This window comes from Astyanax mexicanus, chromosome 19 (assembly GCF_023375975.1).
Source record: "Astyanax mexicanus isolate ESR-SI-001 chromosome 19, AstMex3_surface, whole genome shotgun sequence".
Lineage (NCBI taxonomy): Eukaryota > Metazoa > Chordata > Actinopteri > Characiformes > Acestrorhamphidae > Astyanax > Astyanax mexicanus.
Window position 1 is genome coordinate 38,145,997 of NC_064426.1, and position 18,552 is coordinate 38,164,548.

The 18,552-nt window shown below is 41.5% G+C and overlaps 1 long non-coding RNA gene across 1 annotated transcript; it reads right to left on the bottom strand.

Annotated features, from left to right (window-relative positions):
- Positions 1-8,744: 8,744 nt before the first annotated feature.
- Positions 8,745-16,483, bottom strand: LOC125784344 (uncharacterized). The gene is made up of 2 exons (XR_007427127.1): positions 16,397-16,483; positions 8,745-8,846 (listed from the first exon to the last, which is right to left on the bottom strand). It is a non-coding gene; the product is annotated as an uncharacterized LOC125784344 (long non-coding RNA).
- Positions 16,484-18,552: the final 2,069 nt, after the last annotated feature.

The following is an 18,552-nucleotide window of genomic DNA, read 5'->3' on the forward strand; positions in this document are numbered from 1 at the left end:
GTTGAAACTGGCTCTCATCAGGACCGCCCCAGAATAGGTTCATCAGAGTTACCAGCCTCAGAAATAGCTATAAATTTAATTTAGGTTAGTTTAACACTTTTAAGTTACTACATGATTCCTTATGTGTTCCTTCATAATCTGAATCACTTCAGTATTCATTTGCAATGCAGAAAAAAAAGACAACTACAACACGAGTCCACAACACAATAGCTCATGACGTCTAGCTACTAAAAACATACAGAGTTTATCCAATTAGTGACTGACTGAAAAACATTCCCACTGAAACCACAACCAGAACATATTGGGAAACAAACATCTCTTACAATTGCTTTGGCTTCAGATAGTATGAACTTAATCTTAAAAATAAGAGAGCACTTAAAAATGATGAGTTACTTTGATTTTACCAAATTGAAAACCTCTGGAATATAATAATCAAGAGGAAGATGAATGATCACAACCATCAAAAAAACATCAAAAAGCTGAACTGCTTGAATTTTTGCACCAGGAGTAAAGCAGCATAAAGTTATCCAAAAGCAGTGTGTAAGACTGGTGGAGGAGAACATGATGCCAAGATGCATGAAAACTGTGATTAAAAACCAGGGTTATTCCACCAAATGTTGATTTCTGAACTCTTAAAACTTTATGAATATGAACTTGTTTTCTTTGCATTATTTGAGGTCTGAAAGCTCTGCATCTTTTTGTTTTGTTTTCAGCCAATTCTCATATTTTCTGGAAATAAATGCTCTAAATGGAAATATTTTTGTTTGGAATTTGGGAGAAATGTTGTCTGTAGTTTATAGAATAAAACAACAATGTTCATTTTACTCAAACATAAACCTATAAATAGCAAAATCAGAGAAACTGATTCAGAAACTGAAGTGGTCTCTTTTTTTTACAGAGCTGTATAGAATTCTTTCTCATCTACATTCTGTCTAACTCCAACAGTTAAGTTTACCTCTGTTAATATTGCCACTAATATCACTTATCCATAACTGCTTCTACAGAAGCATCAGAGAGAGTCTCTTGACCTTCAGTTCTGCAGTCTGGTACTGAACCGACTCTGTCTCAGACAGGAAAGCACTTCAGCAGGTGCTGAGGACTGGTAAGCTCATCACTACAGGAAACCTGTCCTTCTATAAAGGACATCTACACCCAGCAGTGTGAGAGGAAGCCCTGCAGCATCATAAAGGATTTCTCTGTCACATGATCTGTTCACACGCCTCCTGTCTGGATGGTGGATGTGCACCATTAACGTCAGGTCCTCCATATTTATAAACACTTTATTTCCCTCAGGCAGGCAGACAGACTGCTAAACAGATCAGCATGATGGTCCTTTCAGTTAAATTCAGACTCACCTACGTCATCCCTGGAATACTGAATCATTGTGACGTGTGATGGACCATCCCTGAAGCATCCAACCCCAAAAACTCAACGCCTCTTCTGGACATGGTGAACATAAGGCTTGTGTTGTGTACAGTAGTAAAGTTGTAAGTGGTATTAGTGAATATAGTAACTCTATTGTAGTAGAGAAGTGGGCGGAGCTTCTGGACATGGTGAACATAAGGCTTGTGTTGTGTACAGTAAAGTTTTAAGTGGTATCAGTGAATATAGTAACTTTAGTTTCTGAATCAGTTTCTCTGATGTTGCTATTTATAGGTTTATGTTTGAGTAAAATGAACATTGTTGTTTTATTCTATAAACTACAGACAACATTTCTACCAAATTACAAAAAATATTTTCATTTAAAGCATGTATTTGAAGAAAATGAGAATTGGCTGAAAAAAAACAAAACAAGATGCAGAGCTTTCAGACCTCAAATAATGCAAAGAAAACAAGTTCATATTTATAAAGTTTTAAGAGTTCAGAAATTCATATTTGGTGGAATAACCTTGGCATGTTCTCCTCCACCAGTCTTACGCACTGCTTTTGGATAACTTTATGCTTTCACTCCTGGTGCAAAAATTCAAGCAGTTCAGTTTGGTTTGATGACTTGTGATCATCCATCTTTCTCTTGATTATATTCTAGAGATTTTCAATTTGCTAAAATCAAAGAAACTCATCATTTTTAAGTGGTCTCTTATTCTTAAGATTAAATTCATACAGTCTGAGTCAAAGTAATTGCAAGAGATGTTTGTTGCCCAATGTGTTCTGGTTTCAGTGGGAATGTTTTTCAGTCAGTCACTAATTGGATAAACTCTGTATGTTTGTAGTAGCTAGACGTCATGAGCTATTGTGTTGTGGACTTGTGTTGTAGCCTAACTCACTTATTTCTAACCTCCCATCTCCCATTTCACTGGTTTCCAAAGATAATATCTGGCAGTGCACCAGCTGTTGCTCTGGTAGTGATGGGAAACAAAACTGTCCATTTCAAAAAATCAAGTGTCCAATTTCCATGAGTCATTTTTTAAAATTGAGAAATATTGTGTAAGAGCTGCCTTTAAGGTCCAAGATGTTTTCGTAGGCCATCTGCATTAGATGTGCGTGCGACTCTCTCGCTGTATCTGCTGGGGATTAAACTGGACTGTAGCAGCTTTGGTACTTCAGTCTCAGTGATAAACACAGCGTTACAAATACAGCTCTGGAAAAAAATGAGAGATAATTTAAAAATGATGAGTTTCTTTGATTTTACCAAATTGAAAACCTCTGGAATATAATCAAGAGGAAGATGGATGATCACAAGCCATCAAACCAAACTGAACTGCTTGATTTTTTTTTCCCAGGAGTGAATAGCATAAAGTTATCAAAAAGCAGTGTGTAAGACTGGTGGAGGAGAACATGATGCCAAGATGCATGAAAACTGTGATTAAAAACCAGGGTTATTCCACCAAATATTGATTTCTGAACTATTTCAACTTTATGAATATGAACTTGTTTTCTTTGCATTATTTGAGGTATGAAAGCTCTGCATTTTTTTAATCTGTTTTTTTTCAGTAATTTCTCATTTTCTGCAAATAAATGCTCTAAATGACAATATTTTTATTTGGAATTTAGACATTTGGGAGAAATGTTATAAACATAGTTTATAAAATAAAACAACAATGTTCATTTTAGTCAAACATATACCTAGAAATAGCAAAATGAGAGAAACTGATTCAAGAACTGAAGTGGTTTACAGAGCTTTATAATGTAATTTGATATATAGTACATGTGAGTGGTTTGGTAAAAAAATATATTAAAATATTAGAATATTAACATTAAACGTATTATACAAACAGGGTCTCCAGTGGAAAAATCAGCTTTTTTCAGGTCCTTTAGGCTGCACTGTAAACTCAATGAAGGCAGTCTGGGAGACACACTTTGTCTCAGAGAAGAAAGCTCAGCCTCTAAACTCTACTGTGCAAATTCTGGTTGCAAATTTGACAAAATGATGATCATTTTTGGCTTAGATTCTATTAAACAGAAAAAGATAAAATCATGGTGTCCATGCTTTTATACAGTAATTGGTTCTATTGATTATTTTAGTAAGAAGTCATTGTTTACAGTAAGGATGAGTTCAAATAAATCCAGGCTCAAATACTGTATGTTATTTAACTGGTGCACGGCCAATTCTGGTGAGTAAGGATTCCAGAGGGGGAATTGCGTAAAGTAGATACGTCTGATTTTGCTTAGAACAGGCAGTTCTGATACATACAGTATATCACACTCAAAGAACATTCATAATCCACTTTCCCTCCTGAATAAAGTGAAATCAGCTGAACAGAGGAAAGAAGAAACAGTCCATCATCCTTCCTGGCCGTCCTCTCTCCCACTGGCTTATCTCTACCTCACATTTATCTCTTTTTCTCTCTCTCTTTCTCTCTGTTCTTATGACACATAAGGAATCATGTAATAACTTAAAAGTGTTAAACAAACCAAAATACTCTGTGAAGAAGCATTTAGGAGCTCTTATCTGGGGAGCTGTTAACTCTGATAAACTTGTGAATCATGTGCAACCTAAGCCCTATCCAGACAGGATTAGTTTCTCTGGGGTTCTGGGGTTAATTTTCTCTTTAATGGGAGGGTCCTCTGTGATTTTATTCCCATCCGGAACAACCATGTATGTGTTTTTCTCAGACGTCCTCTGATATAAAAAATTTACAGGCTGAATTATCTACTGTTTTTCACTGAACTCTTTTGTGGTCCTCCGGTAATTTTAGACCCGTCCGGATCCACATCTTTGAGTTTCGTCTTGTGTAATAAATTACACTTTGGATGCACGTTTCCACGGAGATCCACGTAAACACAACAGCAAGTAGAAATGGAGGAGCTACTGAACGCTGCAATGTCATGTGACCGAGAATACAAACAAACAAAAGAAAACTCACTGTTTCTCCTGTTTTTTCAATTGCAGTCCAGATGCAAGAGTTTTATCACTAAGTAAAAGTGTGAAATATTTTTCATAGACAACCCCCTGAGAAACTAATCCCATCTGGATAGGGCTAAAGGAAACTCTTGCTCTTCCTTGCTTTTTTAAAAAGATTTCATCACATTCATCACACATTATCCTAACAGTAACACTATTTAAATAAAAAAAAGTCAAAAATCCTAACTTTTAACGTGATTTTTTTTCTATCAATAGTCCTTTTGCATTCATTTCAAGAGCTTGCCTTCACACAGACACATATACTATGCTATGCTATAGCCAGCTCCATTACCAGATGCACCCTACCACAAAATCTGCAGGAACTGTGTGAGAATATTGATACTGCTTGAGATGCATTATCTCAGGACTCCATTAGGAACCTCTACAACTCTCAATACTGAAGTGATCCAGATTATGAAGAAACTCATATTAAGTAAGTATCAAGTAGTAACTTAAAAGTGTTAAACAACACCACAATACTAATGTGAAAATATTTCTTTTTCTGGGGCAGTCCTGATGAGAGCCAGTTTCATCATCATCAGAACGTTTTTGATGGTCTTTTTTTTGCGACTGCACTTGAGGATACTTTAAAAGTTATTGAAATTGACTTTTAGATTGACTGACCTTCATTTCTTAAAGTCATTTTTTTCCTTTTACTTAGTTGAGTAGTTCTTGCTTTTCATAATCTGGATTAGAACATTACTCAAATAGAGCTATTCACTGTATACCAACTCTTGACAAGTTCAGCACAGCTGTTAACTGAAAGCCTCTACCTCATAAAGCTGACTAAGGAAATGTTTTTTGCTCAGATGTGTAAAGCTGTCTAATCTAAGCTAGAGGCGCTACTTTGAAGAATCTAAAATATAAAACATATTCTGGTTTATTTAACACTTTTTGTTTGCTTAATAATTCCATATGCTTATCCTTAAAGTTTGGATACTTTTAGTATAAATTTACAATGCAGAACATTTTAAAATAATATATATATAAAAAAAAAAAAAAACACTGGCCATAACAACGTACTGTATCTCTCTCCCTCTCTGACCTCTGTTGCTGGTTCTGTGAGCTCTGGCTGAGCCGGGGAGTGTTTATGTTGGCTGGATGCTGGATTTCTTACTTATGCTGAAAACACCACAGTTTGTTTAGAGAAAAACACGCTGAGGAAAATGTTCAGCTTTTTCCTCTCACAAAAACACATCTGTTTAGAGGACGCTCGCCAGGGTCTAAACAGACGGGTCGGGGAGGCAGCGTGCCGCTCGATTCGCTGCTTTTGGGCTCCCTCGCTTATTCAGACCCAGAGAGGACAGCATTTGTGGTTTCTCTCTCTCTCTCTTTGGGAGTTGGACTTTTTCACTCTCATAAATTCACAATTTTTTATTTTCTCTTCCTGCTGTTACGTGCAGGCTCTCTCTCTCTCTCTCTCTCTCTCTCTCTCTCGGCTCATTGATTTAGGATAGCCATGTGTTAGGTTCTCCATAGTTTTTGTGGAGAAATGTAACACTGCTGTCTAGCCGTCAGCATATCCACACGTCCCCATCCCCCCAAAAAAGCCAGCCCAACAGCAAGCTGTTCGTAGCTTTAACAGACATTCTGTATTTAGTTCTTTACAGTTTTTATTTTACCCCAATTTACTCTCTATTACTAGTGATACACCAAAACCTAGAACCACCAAAGACTAGAACATCACTCCGCCTCTTTTTGAACTGCTGCTGATGCAGCATTGCTCTAAGTAGCATCACAGTGCACTCGGAGGAAAGCGCAGCGACTCGGTTCTGATACATCAGCTCACAGACGCAGCCTTGTGCTGATCTACATCACTCTAGGAGTGATGAGGGGAAAGAAAGAGCACCATCTACCATCTACTTACCCAGAGAGAGCAAGGCCAATCGTGCTCTCTCAGGGCTCCGGCAACTAATGGCAAGCTGCATAACCGGGATTCGAACCGTACAGCGATCTCCCGATCATAGTGGCAGCGCTTTAGACTGCTGGACCACTCAGAGCCCATTAATTCATTTATCTCCTTATTTTTCACCTGTGATCAAGAGAGTGCATGCTGACTCTCTCGCTGTAGCAGCTCAGAGAATAAACTGGACTGTAGCAGCTTTGGTTCTTCAGTGCTGAGATCCGGTACAAATGTGATGTAATTTGATATAAATGTGAACCTTTTTTTTTATAAAATAAATTAAATGCATTTTTACTGTTAAAATATAAACATTACACTTACTAGACAAACATGGTCTCCAGTGGAAAGATCAGTTTTCCTTCTGATCCTTTAGGCTGCACTGTAAACTCAATGAAGGCAGGCTGGGAGACACACTTTGTCTGAGAGAAGGAAGAACTCTGGTTGGTTTGCACTCTTAATGCGGTTTGTTTGGGCAGGTGTGAAAACAGTAATCACACTCAGATTCCGATCAAAATAACCACAGAGACCTGCAAGAGGAGTAAGTTTCTGTCCGCTTCTAAACAAACTCTTCAGTGCTTTTTTGAGAATGGTAAGAATGTGATCTGGTCTCGATCTATTCCAACTACCAACTATACTCTTCATGTTTGAGCTACACAGCTGTTCAGGTGCAGTTTAACCTGATATATATTACCCAGATAATTATCATAGTTATGAACAAACACTGTCTCTGCTGCTAATGCATGTCAAGCTGTTGTCATCCTGAACACAAGTACTAATTGTCTTAATTAATCATGGGTGTGTTTTGGACGTAACGAGAAATAAACCAATCAGTGTGCCAGTTGTCACTCCTTTTAAGAGGCAGGTGAGCTCTGACTTTGGCGTGTTCGTATCCTAACAGCGCAGCACTTTTTTGTACATCTCAGCAGAGGATACTGATCTGCGCATTCCTAAATTTCCTTCGGGATAAATAAATTATCTATCTATCCATGTATCCATCCATCCATCCATCCGTTAATGCTTTACTCCTGCAGCTTATTTAAGGGAACAGTAATGTTATTTTATTCTTTATTCTGTTTATTGTTGAGTTAAAAGTCATGTTTGAGCTCTGCAGTGTACACAAAGCACTGGGAGCTCCCATAGAATTTAACTCTGATGATTGACTGTTGTCAGGGTTTTAATCAGTCAGTGGAGCACCTGTGTTTTCTGTTGCTAAAATAGAAAAACATCAGAAATATACCCAAACACACTTCCTCACTTCCAGACCACCACACCAGACCATCAGTGTAGATTTATTCCTAAACTCTGACACTATTTTAACAGCGCAGGGGGGCAAGGCGTAAAAAAAGACTGTTGACAGGGTGCAAGATAGCAATGAGCAATGAGAAATAATGACCCACCACCCAAATAATAATAGCTGCCCTGTTTATAGCTGCTATGGTGATCCTATTTGTGCAGTAGAGCTGAAAATGGATAATTGATGTAGAGACAAGAAGCTGGTCATAATGTTTTGCTTAACTGATGTATTTGCCTTCCCTCTGCTTACCTAACATGTTGTTAAAAAATAACATGTAAAAATAAAATCTTATTCTGGTAAGCAGCTTTACTGTACCTATCCAGTCATCTCTAAAGTTTCTCTCACTACGAGTCACATGTTCATATATAGCAGCTCAGTCTGCACCTACAGTGTAAACACTTCATAAATTATGAAGACGAGTCTGAGCCTCAGTCAGTGTTGAGTCATGATCACCTTCAGAACAGAGCGAACGCTTCCATAAATGATCCCGACACTGAATGTCGTTGGTGTTCATCATCAGAGTTGTGTTTAACTGGAGTCCGCTCTGTATTTATAGCTTTTCTGTTAGATTTAGACCTCAGTCACACTTTTAGAAGTTAAATAAAAGAAGATTGGACATGTTCTGCCCAGCAGTGGAAAATGCTTAAATAACTGTACTTGTTATTTTTTTCCAAGTATCATGTTTAATTGTTTTATCTTTACTCATGTATTATTCACTTGAGCACTTGTTCTTTTGCATGTTTACATTCCCAAAAGAAAATGTGGCAAGAGGGAGTGCTATAACATGTCATATTGGCACTGCTGAAAGATTTTGAGTTGAGGAGGATGAGAAAATACGATTTGTTTTATTAAAAACACTCAGCGAGTTAAAATAGTTCCATTGCTGCTCTGTTTGTAGCTGCTCTGTTTGGCTTGTAAGCGCTGCATCGTTGCTAGGTTACCTGTATGTGGCGAAGTAATACATGGAGAACCTTGGTTACAGTGGCTGGTTACTGGCTGATAACGGCACTTATACAATGCCTCTCTGCCAATCACCTTATTATATATACAGTATATATATATATGTGGCAGAGAGGAGTAATCTTGATAATGCACGACTACGCCACCCAGAGGTGATTTCACCTCTAGGAAAAGAGGGCTGGCACTTAAGGCCTAAGAGAGAATAAGACACCCAGGTTCGACACACTCGGAGGCCAGAGACGGGGTACCATCAGTTAAGGAAAATTTATTGGCAATTATTTTAAAACATATTTCCACACACACACAGGGCAGACCAGAAACTCCCTTCTTGGACAACAGTATAAAAACTAGAAATAGTAGAATTTACTTTACTAAAAACAAATTTAGGGAGGAACTGGGCTGAGGGCTTACCACGGCAGAAGAAAGTACAGGAAGAGGAAATAGTCAACACTACAAACCACACATCTCAACACCCAGCGTGCTCTACACTACAGGAAAGGTGAACAGCATTCCACATCCCCGAACCCGCCGCTTTGGCCCACAGCTCCGGTCCAACTAAGAGACACAAAGAAAAAAAACAATTATTAAAAGCTACCAGCGGTGAAGGGAGAGAGACCAATTACAATTGCTCGAAATGTACTTATCTTTTTATGGGCCCTGGTCTCTTACAACCTCACCTTATACCACTCCAACACTAAAAAGACAAACACACAGCCAAGAAGGGAATTCCACAACCACTGTTCTTGTTTTTGTTAATTCAAAAAAACACCGAAACAAACTTAAACTTTGTTAAAGTAAATGGACAAATGAAAGTTCAATCTGGCAAAATAAATTAAATCAGAAGCAAACTCAGCAAAAAAAAATAAATAAACAGAGGTTAGGTCAAAAGCAACTCCACACAATAAATCAGAAATAGACCAAAAAGAAATCAAAAGCAAACCCAAATTAGTAAATCATGAATAAACCCGAAATTAAGTCAAAGCAAATCCCAAATTAATAAGCCAGAATAAACCTCAAAGGTCCAAAACAGCAAATCAGAAATAAAGCAAAAATATTAATTTAATCCAATAAAAAAAACTCCACAAAATAAATCAGAAATAAATCAAAAAGGAATCAATCAAAAGCAAACCCAAATTAATAAATCAGGAATAAACCTGAAATTAAGTCAAAGCAAATCCCAAATTAATAAGCCAGAATAAACCTCAAAGGTCCAAACCAGCAAATCAAAAATAAAGCAGAAATATAATTTTAATCCAATAAAGAAAAAAAATACACAAAAATAAACTCCAGCAAATCTTAACTCAAAATAAAGACAAAAGAAAATCAATACAACAAAATATCAAAATAACTAAAGGCAAATCAAAGCTGATTTAACAAATGAAATGAAGAAAAGCAAGACAAAAACTCAAAATAACTAGGAGCAAATGAAAATTAATGAAACAAAACTAAATAAACTCAGGCAAAACAGCAGCACTGTGGGGAGGCTGGAATCAGTCAGCACAATCTGGACACTAAAACCTATAAAAAAAAATGCACCAAGCTACAATTAATTTAACTAATACTCAATATAAAATAAATGCAGCTTGTATACATACCAGTATAGAGCATCAGTTTCTCCCAGCAGCTATAGCAGACAATGACCACAGCACACAGCAGCAGGTAATGGCTAGGGCAAACAGCAGCTCCAGCAGACAATGGCTACAGCAAAGCAGCTCCAGCAGAACAATGGCTACAGCAAAGCAGCACAGTCACCATCACTAACCCACAACCCAAGAAATAAAAGTTAGCTAAACGCCATATACACAGCCAAAACATACACAAAGAGGAGCAGGCATACCTTAGTGAAAGTGAAACTGCACTGACACAGTCAGAGACACACAGCCGCGCTGGACTGGCAATAACACCACGAGCCCGCAACTACAAGCGAATAAGGAGAGTTAATAATTAAGCCAAACTGTCATATTATGCCATAATACTGTAACCAGATACCTGAAACTCTTGAGAAGTAACGCAAACAATCGCGCTAAACTCCACGCTGAACGCTGCCGGCACGGAAGTCAGAGCCCGGAGCAATGAGGAGGGGGAACAGGAAGTGCACCATGAATAGTCATCCCCTACCCATATATAGAGTACAAAGGGGCCGCCCAGTAATTTAAAGCAGCCACACAGCTTCACCAGCAGTATAGGTGGGGTAACAAACCCAACCTGCTACAATCTACCCCCCCATTTTGCATCGTCGCCCCGACGATGAACCAAACTAAGGGGGCCAACACCAAGGCCTAAAAAGAGCCGACTGCGTATTGACTAACCCTGATGGTTCATCTACCCCGTTATCTACACTACCAGCGGAACGCGGAAGGCGGTGAATATTAGAATGCTGGCCAGCTGTAGCACGTGCCGTGCGACGCACAGAGGACAGACCAGAGCAGGGTTGCCCTGTTAAAAACAAGGACGAATCCGAGGGCTGACGCCCTCCTTGTACGGTAGTGGCATCTAAAATCCCCTCCTGTGCTGGTTGCACTGTAGGAGGCACAGTGGTACCAGAACCGCTTGGTACAGCTACCTCCGGGGAAATAGTCTCTGATACCAACAGCCATAGATCACAATCGCTGGAGGTGTCCACAGGTGCTACTGGAACTGGTGGAGGGGAATCCCTAGGAGGAAGAAGAGGGCCTTGAGCCTGTACTTGAGCCTTCAACATATTACGATGCACATGCTTGATCTTACCTAGGTCACTTACCGGGGCAACTGTATAAACAGCTCCTTCCCCAGGAGGGGTTCTCAGCACCTGATGGACTACCGAGCTCCAAACATCTTGGATCTTGTGGCGTCCCCGGGCACTATGGTCCCGGAGATAAACCAACTGACCCTCCTGTAGGGGGACCTCCCTAACTCGCTGATCATGCCGTTCCTTCCGGCGACCAGCAGCTACAAGCAACCGGTCACGAGCCCCTTCAAATGCCAATCTAAGCCTGGCCTGATGCTCAATCACCCAGTCTTGGACCTCCCCTGGTACCGGTTCCTGTACCTGACCTAGCAGGAAATCTACAGGGAGTCTAGGTTCCTGGCCAAACATTAGATAATAAGGAGACTCTCCAGTGCCCTGATGAGGAGTGGTGTTATAACAAAAAATGACCTGTGGCAAGTTGGATGCCCAGTCCTGCTTCCGGGAAGTTGGCAAAGTACGTAGAAGGTTGTGAAGTGTTCTATTGAAGCGCTCACACTGCCCATTACCAGCAGGGTGATATGGGGTGGTCCGAGATCTTTCCACCCCATATAAATGGCAAAACTGCTGTATGAGAGCGCTCTCAAAGCTTCTACCCTGATCAGAGTGGATACGACCAGGGACGCCAAATTTATAAAACCATTCCCTCAGCAGAACCTGGGCCACTGTTGAAGCTCGCTGATCCCGAGTGGGGACTGCTATGGTGTATTTACTGAACACATCAGTCATTACAAGAACGTTTTCTAACCCATTACGGGATGGCTCCAACACAGTGAAGTCAATAGCCACAATCTCATTTGGCCTAGATGCCAGCAAATGGCCCATAAAACTATGGGGTACCGGTCCTGCGTCTTTGGCAACCTGACAACGCTCACACTCTCGGCACCACTGTTTGATGTCGGCAAACATCCCTGGCCAATAGCAACGCTGCCTTACCAGTTCAGAAGTTCGCTCAATACCCTGGTGGCCATGATCCTGGTGCAATTGTTTCAGTACCTCTGGCTTAAGAACTGCGGGTAGGAGGAGCTGGAAACTCTCCTCACCCCCGTCTGGCCGAAACACCCGGCGGTATAACACCCCGTCTCTTTCCACCAACCGGTCCCATTGGCGCAGCAGTGCCATGGCCGGTCTCGAGACCTGACGTTTTTCTGCAGAAGTGGGCTGAACCTGCTTCCGCCAAAACACCAAAACCTCTCTAAGGAGAGGATCTGCATCCTGCAAAGAATGGATGTCAACGGGTGAACTGCCTGGAAGCACAGAAACTAAAGCCTGGGTTGCGGAGACCACTGGGGAGGCCTGTTGGACTAGCTCCGGAACTGGGGTACCTGGTACATACTCTGTCACACTGGGACCTAACTGATACTGGCGAGACAGCGCATCTGCGTTTTTATTACTACGGCCAGAACGATACTTTATTTCAAAGTCAAAAGCCGCCAGCTGTGCAGCCCATCGATGCTCCATTGCCCCCAGTTTTGCTGACTGGAGATAGCTCAGTGGATTGTTATCCGTATATACCACACACTTGTGTCCCAAGAGGTATTCACGGAACTTTTCTGTCATGGCCCATTTAAGGGCCAGAAATTCCAACTTCATGGAACTATAATTATCCATGTTGCGCTCAGGAGGCCGAAGACCTCGACTGGCATAGGCTACAGGCCGAACAGCACCGTCATGCTCTTGAGAGAGGACAGCCCCGAGACCACTGTAACTAGCATCAATCTCCAAAATAAAAGGGAGCGAAAAATCTGCATAGGCCAAGACTGGCGCGGAAACCAACCTTGCCTTCAAAGCCTCAAAACTCTGCTCACACTGAGCAGTCCAGGCCATCCCCAGAGCCTGTCCTGAACCCTTCTTGGTCTTGCTGCCCACAAGTGCAGCCACCAACTTATGCAGAGGCCCTGCTAGTTGAGCAAAACCCTCTACAAAACGCCTGTAGTAACTGGCAAATCCAAGAAAGGATCGCAGCTCTGATACCGTACGAGGACGCTGCCACTGTGCTACCGCCTCGATCTTAGCTGGATCAGTGGAGACACCCTTATTGGAGATCACATGCCCCAAATAGCCAACTTCCTGTTTGAAGAACACACATTTACTCAACTTGGCTTTCAGACCCTCCTTTTGAAGGCGTCCAAGTACCACTTCCAGTCGTTGAAGGTGCTGTGAAACAGAAGATGAGAAAACAATAATATCATCAAGGTAAAGGAGAAGTGACTGATACTGTTGATCCCCGAACATGCGCTGCATCAACCGCTGGAACGTACTTGGAGCATTGCAAAGTCCAAATGGCATCCTATTCCATTCGAAGAGGCCAAATGGTGTACAAAAAGCAGTTTTTGGCTTGTCTTGTTCAGCCACTGGAACCTGGTTATACCCACTGGCCAGATCTAAAGTAGAGAACCAGCGGGCTCCAGAAAGTGCATCCAGGCTTTCCTCAATGCGAGGCAGAGGGAAGGCATCTTTGCGTGTCTTGCTATTAAGCAACCGGTAATCCACACACATGCGCAGACTTCCATCTTTTTTTTTACAAGAACGATTGGAGAGGCATAAGGACTACTACTCTCCCTTACTACCTGGGCCTCTAGAAGCTGGTCAATGTGAGCTTTCACCAGTTCATAGTCCGATGGAGGAATGCGTCTATGCCTCTGCCGTACTGGAATATTATCCAACAAAGGAATCTCATGTTCTATGAGGTTTGTACAGCCCAAGTCACCATCATGGGCTGAGAAGACTGAATTATACTTCTGTAGGAGAGACCTAACCACTCCCTGTTCTTGATCTGTCAAAGCTGACAAATCTACAGCCTCTACTCCGTTTGGTGCAGAGCTAGCAACTACCTGGGAGGATACAGTGGCAGTGGTGGACCTGACCTCAGTAATGCCTGTAGGTAAACTTATGACCTGTACCATGCTTAGAGAGCCAAGATGAGTATGTGGATGAAGAAAGACTTCTGCAATTCCGACATTAACTATCGGGACATAGACTGTGCCTCTATTGACCTGAACAAGACAGGGAGAAGCCAAGAGGCCTGCTGGCAGACCCACCTCCAATGGCTCAAAGAAAGCAGAACGCCCCAATGGTAATTCGGCACAAGTGCTGGCAACTAATTTCATCACGCCACCAGGTATACGCACTGCCCGAGTTCCTCTAACCTTAACGGTACCCATTGGGTCTCTAGGCACTTGGGCTGCAGACTGGTGGCACTGCTGCAAAGCTGCAACAACCGGGCTGGGAGCATGCGCCACTGAGGGCAACTGAAAAAAAGAAGAGCCATGTAACCCAAACAGTTCATGGTAACATCGGCTAATAATATTCATCCCCAAAACACCAGGGACTGTAGAAGAAGCACCAGGGGGATCCTTCACAACCAGAATCCCACAACGAGGCATCACCTTATTGCACAGCAAAACCTCCAGCTCCAAATAACCTATATAAGGGATGTCAAGCCCGTTTGCTGCACGCAGCTGTAACCAGTGACAGGACTGAAGACGGTCATGGCCCCAAGGTTCAAACTGCTGCAAAAAGAAGCTCTCAGTCACGGTAGATACCATAGAACCAGTATCTAATAAGCAGGAAACAATAACACCACCAATTGAAACATCAATGACTGGACAGGATGATATTAATCTAGACACATTACCTGCCCTGGAGCCTAAAAACGCCCCCTCTGAACTGTGGCTCTGCAGCTCAGTGGGCTTCAGTTTTCCGGCTGAGACGGGCGAGATGGTTGGGCTGCATTCTGAGGCAGAGCCCTAGGAGGAGGACAAACACGTTCCCCGTCACACTCCCTCGCAAAGTGACCTGGCTGTTGGCATCGTCGACAAACTATGCGCCCCTGATAAGGACGACTAGGTCCAGAGGAAGTCTGCAGAGAAGCAACAGTTCGTGTTAACTGGTTAAGCTGCTCTTGCTGACGCTTCAGCATATCCTTCAACTCCCCTAATTCTGCTGGCTGAGAGCCCACTGAAGGGACTGGACAGGAACTTCCCTGTACCCCATACTGCAACCCATAAGCTGACGGTAGGGAAAAACTACGTCCCCGAGCACCTCCTGGTAACCCCTCCCTCTCCCAGCGAAGCGCTTCCCCACGTACCTCCAACAGTGTAGCGGTAGGCTGCCGACGGACAAGCTGCTTTAACTCTCTTCGAAGAGCACCATCTATCACATGCTCTATGAACTGGTCCCTAAGTAAAACCTCCCCATTAAGCATTCCCTCAGGGGCATGCTGCTTAACTGACTCCATTATAGCCATTAAAGCCAAAGAAAACTCCTGCAATGTTTCTCCTTCCTGTTGCTTTCTGGAAAAAAATGCCTGCTGCAAGGTCACATAAGATTGGGAGCAACCATAAAGGTCTCTTAAAATGGCAAAAATTCTATCTGGGTCTCCTCTCTCTGCACTAGGGCGGTACTTTATCTCTTCCCTGGCTTCCCCTTCTAAATGATCAAAGATAAAGAAAGCTTGATCAACTGCAGAAAGGTGACGGACCCGCATACAAACCTGTACCTCCTCAATCCATTCCACTATACCTATTCCTGTTCTGCCATTAAATAAGGGACACTTACGGTCTCGTGGAATTACCACAAGACGTTCTGTAACAGCACTAGCAGCAGCAGATGGGACATTACTTACCACAACAGGAACAGCTGGAACAGTGCCTATACCAGAGCTAGTTGAAGCAGCAGCCCTTTCCTGAAGCAGCCGCTCATTGTCAGCCTTAAGCTGCAACACTAGATCTCTAAGCTGCTGCATCTCCTCCTCCATCCCAACAAAGGGCAAGCTGCACAAAACTCAATGAAACAAGCACTTCAATTAAACAAACCTCTTAAACAAATGCTGCTGTTTTGCCTATTATTTAATCTAAAAATATCTAGTCACTAAAGGACCACACGTCTCTGGCTCTCAAAAGTGACCCTGCCGACTACGCCAAAATGTGGCAGAGAGGAGTAATCTTGATAATGCACGACTACGCCACCCAGAGGTGATTTCACCTCTAGGAAAAGAGGGCTGGCACTTAAGGCCTAAGAGAGAATAAGACACCCAGGTTCGACACACTCGGAGGCCAGAGACGGGGTACCATCAGTTAAGGAAAATTTATTGGCAATTATTTTAAAACATATTTCCACACACACACAGGGCAGACCAGAAACTCCCTTCTTGGACAACAGTATAAAAACTAGAAATAGTAGAATTTACTTTACTAAAAACAAATTTAGGGAGGAACTGGGCTGAGGGCTTACCACGGCAGAAGAAAGTACAGGAAGAGGAAATAGTCAACACTACAAACCACACATCTCAACACCCAGCGTGCTCTACACTACAGGAAAGGTGAACAGCATTCCACATCCCCGAACCCGCCGCTTTGGCCCACAGCTCCGGTCCAACTAAGAGACACAAAGAAAAAAAACAATTATTAAAAGCTACCAGCGGTGAAGGGAGAGAGACCAATTACAATTGCTCGAAATGTACTTATCTTTTTATGGGCCCTGGTCTCTTACAACCTCACCTTATACCACTCCAACACTAAAAAGACAAACACACAGCCAAGAAGGGAATTCCACAACCACTGTTCTTGTTTTTGTTAATTCAAAAAAACACCGAAACAAACTTAAACTTTGTTAAAGTAAATGGACAAATGAAAGTTCAATCTGGCAAAATAAATTAAATCAGAAGCAAACTCAGCAAAAAAAAATAAATAAACAGAGGTTAGGTCAAAAGCAACTCCACACAATAAATCAGAAATAGACCAAAAAGAAATCAAAAGCAAACCCAAATTAGTAAATCATGAATAAACCCGAAATTAAGTCAAAGCAAATCCCAAATTAATAAGCCAGAATAAACCTCAAAGGTCCAAAACAGCAAATCAGAAATAAAGCAAAAATATTAATTTAATCCAATAAAAAAAACTCCACAAAATAAATCAGAAATAAATCAAAAAGGAATCAATCAAAAGCAAACCCAAATTAATAAATCAGGAATAAACCTGAAATTAAGTCAAAGCAAATCCCAAATTAATAAGCCAGAATAAACCTCAAAGGTCCAAACCAGCAAATCAAAAATAAAGCAGAAATATAATTTTAATCCAATAAAGAAAAAAAATACACAAAAATAAACTCCAGCAAATCTTAACTCAAAATAAAGACAAAAGAAAATCAATACAACAAAATATCAAAATAACTAAAGGCAAATCAAAGCTGATTTAACAAATGAAATGAAGAAAAGCAAGACAAAAACTCAAAATAACTAGGAGCAAATGAAAATTAATGAAACAAAACTAAATAAACTCAGGCAAAACAGCAGCACTGTGGGGAGGCTGGAATCAGTCAGCACAATCTGGACACTAAAACCTATAAAAAAAAATGCACCAAGCTACAATTAATTTAACTAATACTCAATATAAAATAAATGCAGCTTGTATACATACCAGTATAGAGCATCAGTTTCTCCCAGCAGCTATAGCAGACAATGACCACAGCACACAGCAGCAGGTAATGGCTAGGGCAAACAGCAGCTCCAGCAGACAATGGCTACAGCAAAGCAGCTCCAGCAGAACAATGGCTACAGCAAAGCAGCACAGTCACCATCACTAACCCACAACCCAAGAAATAAAAGTTAGCTAAACGCCATATACACAGCCAAAACATACACAAAGAGGAGCAGGCATACCTTAGTGAAAGTGAAACTGCACTGACACAGTCAGAGACACACAGCCGCGCTGGACTGGCAATAACACCACGAGCCCGCAACTACAAGCGAATAAGGAGAGTTAATAATTAAGCCAAACTGTCATATTATGCCATAATACTGTAACCAGATACCTGAAACTCTTGAGAAGTAACGCAAACAATCGCGCTAAACTCCACGCTGAACGCTGCCGGCACGGAAGTCAGAGCCCGGAGCAATGAGGAGGGGGAACAGGAAGTGCACCATGAATAGTCATCCCCTACCCATATATAGAGTACAAAGGGGCCGCCCAGTAATTTAAAGCAGCCACACAGCTTCACCAGCAGTATAGGTGGGGTAACAAACCCAACCTGCTACATATATATATATATATTATAGCTTTTATATCTTTATTATGCATTATGAGTTGTGATCATAATGCATCATCGTCCATGTTTATAAGATGAGATGTAACCTCAACAAAGCTCAAAAAAAAAGTCACACAATATTTGGTTAGACCACCTTTAGCTGTGATTGCTTTGACACATTCACTGTGGCATTGTTTCAATAAGATTCAGCAATGTCACAAGATTTATTTCAATCCAGTGTTGCATTAATTTTCCACCAAGATCTTGCAGCAGCATTGATGATGGTAGAGTCTGACCACTGC